The sequence below is a fragment of the Tarenaya hassleriana genome, unplaced genomic scaffold (assembly GCF_000463585.1).
Source record: "Tarenaya hassleriana unplaced genomic scaffold, ASM46358v1 Cleome45, whole genome shotgun sequence".
Classification (NCBI taxonomy): domain Eukaryota; kingdom Viridiplantae; phylum Streptophyta; class Magnoliopsida; order Brassicales; family Cleomaceae; genus Tarenaya; species Tarenaya hassleriana.
The window spans coordinates 516,360-523,632 of NW_010967219.1; the positions used below are offsets into that span (position 1 = coordinate 516,360).

Genomic DNA, 7,273 nt, shown 5'->3' on the forward strand with positions numbered 1-7,273 from the left:
ATCACGGATGAAACGAGAATATTTGGAGCGTTTCCAGGAAAAACGTGAAGCTCAGAAAACGTCAGAATTTGCAAGTCCAATAACTTTCACTCTACAAGTCCAAAACATGCATTCTCTACATCATTGGAAATCTCTTCTCAATATCTACGCATAAACATCCAAATCCGATATCGGAGCAAGAAGCCCGTCGAAACTGCTCAGAGACACAAAGCGATCGTTTCGGGATGAACGAAACGATCGGTTCGGCATCGCAGAAATTGGAAAATTGCTCAGAAAGTGTAACCGATCGGTTTGGCTTTGCCGAAACATCGGTTCGACCCCCAGATTCGGAAAAACTTCTAATTTTGCCCAAACCGAAAGGAAATAAGAGGGTAAAGCCTCTAGGTCAAAATTCATTCAGACTTTTATCAGAAAACACACCCCAGAGCACACAAAAGGAGGCGTTTATCAGGAAACAAGAGATCGGAGTAGAAGATGGAGATCACGAAGCCGAGAAATCGACTAAGCGTTCTTCTTTCCTTCTATTTTACGATGTTTTGTTGTATTGATATGAACCCTGACGTCTCGATGTTTAGCGAGTAGTTCTTTTGCTGTAGGTTAGGGATTTGCTATGTAGGGATCTTTGATTTCTAATTCCAGACTTTGCGGTTTTATTTATTCTATTCGGTTTATTGAGTTGCGTTTAATGCGTTTGATCTTGTTGGCCACTTGATTGAATGAAGTTAGGGTTTTAATTCGCATAGACATATGAGATTCTAACTTGGAAATAACTCAATAAATAGAACAAGTATTGCATTGAGAGATGAATATTTGCCTAGGGATTATGATACCATTCGTTCATGCATCCAGGATTTTAGACTATTGAATCGAGAGATTAGTAGGATAAAACCTGGATAGTGAGGTTAGACTCGAGAGGGTTAATATCTACTTTAGAGCTTGAATTCCCTGAATCGGATAGATAAACCACTGAGTTTGCATCTTTTGAAAGACCCTTGCATGTAAAGCAATCCCGAAGCCTACAGTGTTTTGCCATTGATAGTTTATCGTTTGTTTTTATTATTTGCTTTTGATACATTCTCATCATTCTCATATTTTCTCTAGATCTATATTTGGATTGAAATCTGATTCAGTTGTTTACTTGTCCATGTGTTCGACCCTAGTTGCTACACACAATCCGTACACTTGCGGTTAATTGTTGAGTCTAGGATATTATTACTTGATCAAATTTATACACCTAGATTTGCGACATCATATGACAACCCGGATTTTCAGATTTTTTAAAAAAAAGTTTGGACCGACCGGTTTAGAAGTCTGGATCGGCGGTCCGATTGTCGGCAAACCAGACAAACCAAGCTAAGACTGAGTCAACTCCGGAAGACCCAGACCAACTGGCCTGAGTTCTGGGCAGCGAGCAAATCGTGATTTTTGGTCGAAATCCGACATGAAAGCGATGTGCACTCGCAAATCTCCGACCTAAACCAGATTTTACGACCATAGGGGACCCTAAGACGCGATGTTTCTACCCTGGATCCGGATTTCAACTCGAAATTAGTCCAAATCCGAGTTCTACTTAACCCCTCCTCTTCCTCTTCACTTTTTCATCATCTTCAAACACACCACACCCTGTGCGCTCGAGAATTAACACTCTATTTGGCTTCCACAGAGTAAGAAGAGCATCACCAAGCTTCCTATCCATCACCCAACGTACGAGCAAAACCCAAGATGAGTGAATTCGAGTTTAATTCGAAAGTTTGTTGACATGGAGTTTGGGTTTTGAGTAATTCGTGCATATTTGATGTTTGATTCGTGTTATCCATGAAAATCTATGAGTTTTGGTGAATTATCCATAGCAAATCGTGTATGCTTGAGTGTTTTATGAGTAGTTCAAAGGTTAGACCGTGTCGGTCTAGGAGGAGACGGGCCGATCTAGTGTTTACAGAAGAAATCGCGGAGCTTTGAGGTTGAAGACGAAGTTAGACCGATCGGTATGGAATTATACCGGGTCGATCCAGCCTTCGTGACATAGCACAGAAAAACCAGGGCGAACTAGAATGACCAGACCGATCAGTCCGGACCTACCGGTTTGCGAAGAAATCAGACCCAGACGGAAAAGACGAGACTCAATGGGCGAAGAATCCCAGACCGACCGATTCGAATGTCTGGACCGACCGGTCTGAGAAGAGACGAGCCCAAGGGAAAAGAACGAGCCGACCGAAGGGAGAACAACGTTGGATCGTCCGGTCTGAGGGTAGACCGACCCGATCCAGTAAAAATGATTGAGACCAAAAGACTAAATGCACAGAACGAGTTGGGTGAGGGAGAGAACATCTAGACCGGCCGGGCTAGACATTAGACTGACCCGGTCTAGTGAAAAAGAGAGGAATGAAAAGTTAAACCGAAAATACGGGTCTGACCGGACCATACGTAGTCTGCACCTAAAATGGAACGATAGATAAGTCTACAAACCACGAAATAAATCGAACTGGTTATCCGTGTTGGGGATCACTACGAGTTCCTAGCATGTGATCATATCGATCTAGGGTTTGTTTACTACGTTTTATGCAGTGAAAGGATAATGTAAATCTAGTCAAACATCACACGTAACCAAACGTACAAAATCTGAAAGACCATGTATATCACCGAGGGAATCAATACTTACCTCGTTCTCCATGAAACTTGAAGCAAATCTCAATCCGAAGCCTGTTTTTAATCACCTAGGACTGAAGTTACAGTCCCTCTACACGTATTCACACCGGCGAAAAGAATTCCAAACGCTTTAGAACAGATCTGCTAGAATTTTTGAAGAAAAGGATAACTCAAAGAGATGAGATCTAATCCCGGGATGTTAGAAATCGAAGAGAGCAGGTTCTCTAGGGTTCTAAGGTATCTCTCTGAGTTTTAGGGGCGGCTCTACTAAATTTGGACGAAATCTCAAACTTAAATAGGCTTAGAAAACCCTAAATCCGAATTAAGGAAGATTTCTAGATCCCAATCCGCCGGACCAAGTCTTCTTTGGTCTTCCTGGTCTGACTCTGCACTCAGCCCTTAGTCCATCTGACCTAGCATCTAGTCCAAAGCTGACCAAAACTTGGTCCGGTGGACCAGACCTGGAAAGATGACTAGAGCTGAGTCTGAACTTCCTGGACTGACCATGGTCTGGGGCTGACCAAACTTGGTCAGCTCCAGACCAACACACTGAGAACACTTTCTCATGCTCATTTCAGACAAATCTCAATTCCATTCTTCGGATTCTTCACGTATAAGTCCATCCTTAGTGGTGTGTGACCCTGTAGGCCTATTCTAAGTGGTAGTGACTTCAGAAACTTTTTCCGAACCACAAGTCATGGTTAGCCTCTAGCAAGACGTCATGACCACTCACCTAGAGTTGAGTTAGAGGAGATCTAACCAAGGCATTTATAGCTCGAGTGTTTATCCTTTGTCTCACGATATCATATGTTGAATAAGGGCATGGTTTGAACCACCCTTCAAGTTCAACTGCTTTCTCGTCTTGGCAAATCGACTGATAAAATAAGGGGTGGGCATTTCGGGAAACGGTTCGGGTTCGGGACAGAATTGATCGGTTCAGTTCTTTCGGTTTTACAAAAATAGGTACCAATCGGGTTTTTTTATTGTATTCGGTTCGGTTTCGGTTTCGGTTCGGTTCGGTTCCGGGTTTTATTAAAAAAATGTTAGATTTCCTTTTAAAATATTCGGTTTTTCGGGATTTTTAAAGTTCGGTTCGGTTCGGTTTGGTTCCGGGAAAATTCGGTTCTCTAAAAATGGTACTGTTCGGGAAATAACAACGATTTTGGGTCGGGAAAAATACCGTTTTAACGGTTCGGTTCGGTCCGGTTCTGAAGAACCGAACCGAAACGCCCAGCCCTAGATAAAATAGATGAAACTTCATCTATAGCGTGACCACGCATTTTCACAGTCCGATTTTTACGAGGGACCCAACGATATCTCTCTCGTTAAGGAGGTGAAAAGTTCCGTGTTGTATGTCTACTATCTCCATATGATTCGTGAATGTATATGAGCAACGCCTTTATAATCATCCGGTTAAAAAAGACGTTTGACGAAATCAAGATATGTTACTCCTCATATCAGGTACTCTAGATATCTCAAGTCTGAGGATCTAAGAACGGACTACTATATATGAGATTCAAGTCATGACTCGTGTCCATGTGACAATCTCATACAGGTCATCCAATCACTCGTTCCCAACGAGCATCCATGGTTGTGATTTGCATCCAATGCATAAATCACACCTCATGTTGGTCTTAATTCATCATTGTTCCTACAATGACAATTGACCAGAGAGTTTAGAATCATCATGCAATGACTCAAGGATACCGAAATATAACAAACATGCCAATCATATAACGGAAAAAGTAATGCATTCATAAACCAATGAATCAATATATGGTCAAAATATCATATCAAGGATCATCCTAGAGCATTGCAACAAATAATCCAGACGGACCGAGAGCAGATTAGGTCAAACCAGAGGTACAATTGGGTAAATTTAAAGTGATGAGCTGAAAAGACATATAAAAATGATTAAAAATAAATTAAAAGACTGCGCAAGTGAGAATGCATATATAGTAAATAAATTATATAAACGCGTGTGATTGGGGTAGCTAGCATGACGTTAACATTAATTCGGAAGGGTTTGAATTGATGTCTGTCGTATGATTGTAGAAAAGGATGTATGTGGTTGAAAGTACGATGATTGCGAGATTGCGTCCCATTCATGGGACATCCGATCCAGATCGAATGTCATCCATACAGAACATGATTATGATCATGGCGATGATATAATTGCGCCAATGTCCGAATGAGGATGGATATGGGCACCCCGATAACTTACATAGATAGCCCACTGAGTGTGAATCGGTAACTATTGTGTATGAGGAAAATACGGTTCTTTGTAACCGTGCCAATATTTCCGCTAACGACGAAGTGAATTTCGGGACGGAGCGATCCTCCCGAGGATGAGGCATTATATACCTGAGATTTGGGTTGCGCGATTCTCCCGAGAAGGTGGTACGGACTTACTCTGGCACGTTCGGGCATGAACATGACAAGTATTTCCGTGGAGGATGGTCGACGAGGAGGAGTTTCGGCGACTGACTCTCCCGTTATAGTCGATGGCGTCGATTGTAGTCGATGTCTGGTGAACTCTGATATTGAGAGGTGACATCAATATCAGAGGGGGTAAACGCCTAGCATCGAGAGATGACATCGATTTTAGGGTGGGTGATGTGTTTGGGCAGAGAAAATATAATTATGCCAGATCCAGGTGATTGTGGTAGGGATGGATTCTGAGGAGAGAGGTTGTTGTGCGATGCATATGAGGAGTATATTGACCTACGCATGAGGCGTATAGAGATGATTTGACGGATTCTATTATGCGACTTGTTGTACGCACTTGATTGTGATTGTTGACCGGATTCATGTGATTCTATGTTTCGATTCATATCTATTAGATTATTAGCATATATATATATATGTATATATATGTATTGTTTTCCCTGATTCTATGAGAGTTAGAACTCCGGATTACGCCCGAGTTCACTCTCTAAACAATTAGCTTGTGACGTTGTTACGCAACATTTCAGATCGGAAGTAGCAGTAGCCACGGAGCGAACATCGGAGACCTGGATAACTTATCACCTATCGATCATGTATAGTTACGTAATTATGATATACTTATGTTTTTGGGAATAGTTTTGTATTACATCGATGATAGTCTTTTATGGTTTGTAATACTATTATTGCTACCACTCATCTATATAATTATATCTGAAATAATGTATCATATATGTATACGTATGCATGAATATTTTTCTTCCGTTAATTCTAAAAAAGAAAAGTTTTAAATTTCTGCAGAATTTTAGAATTGAATTTTATTTTAAATCGCTCATGCGATACAAATATTATAAGATACAGTTTACGGGCATTACAGATAATAAATAAACATATAGACATATATCATTATTGAAACTGTAGAGGATATCTATCTTTTTGTAAAATTAGATTATATCACGTTGTTTGTATAAAATAAAAAACATGTAATAGGCTTATCTTTGATGTTCACGGAGGAATAAATAAATGAATATATATATATATATAGATATATATGTATACGTGTATATATATAATGTTTTATTTTAATATTTTGTTATTAATTTATTAATTTATTTTAAAATATTTTATTTTTATTTATTTTAATATGATGTGATAATCTAACATAACATTGTATATTGATAGATGCAGCGTTAAAAACTGCGGAATGAGTGACATTCATTATAAATATAATATATTAAAATTTCAAAGTTCGATTTTTATATATTAATTTGGTAATAATTTATAATATTTTTTTATAAATTGAAAATTTTAATATTTAATTTAGAATTTTTACATAGTTGAATATTTTATATGATAATGTTCTTTAATAAAAATAAAATATTTATAAAAGAATAAAAAAGATTGTTTCCTATGAAAATTGTAAAATATATAAGGTACATTCTAAGTAATGTTAAACTTCATAGAAAAATCCAAAAAATATTAATTCTATATGTTAATATCTTAATAAATAATATTTTATCTAATTATATATTAAAAAATATCAATATTTTCTAAATTATATTTAAGAAACAAGTTATAATTTATTTTTTATCTTTCTTGCCTCAAGACTTTACGGCACTCACTGTCACAAAAAAAAAAAGGAACGTCCACACTCGGTAATGCCAGACCAACATCATCCGTCTGCGAATCTCATGTGAGTCTCACTCGCCATTTTTCAATGCCACGTGTCTCCCATGCTTTGGCCAATAATCAGGTCATGCGAGGAATTACAGAAGTAACCTTTTCCACGGCGCGTGTAAGTTTCGAGCGCGTGGATATACTAAAACCGTAATTTTGCTAAAGTAGACGGCAAAATTGTAACTTCTCGACTCTCTTTCTTGGTCTCTCTTAAAATGGATACTCACTCCCCTTCTCCACTGCGTCTCTCTGTCTCCCTCCCTTTCTCACTCCGTCGTTTCTCCTTTTCTCTGCCCTTTGGTTTTAGGGTTTTCGTCGTCACTGTTACTTTTGGAAACGACGAAGAGGAGCGTAAGACGCAGTAATGGAGAGGAAACATGGGTTTTTCTCTGCTCTCAAAGACGAAGTTTTGAGGGGTCTCTCGCCGTCACGGTCAAGATCACGGTCTCGCTCTGTGAGCCCGGCTCGTTCTGGTTCACCGATGTCGGCTCTTCGATGGCGAAGG

At 39.2% G+C, this 7,273-nt stretch overlaps 1 pseudogene; it reads left to right on the top strand.

Moving 5' to 3' along the window:
• Window positions 1-7,003: 7,003 nt before the first annotated feature.
• Window positions 7,004-7,273, top strand: part of LOC104825381 — a 2,900-nt pseudogene continuing 2,630 nt past the window's right edge.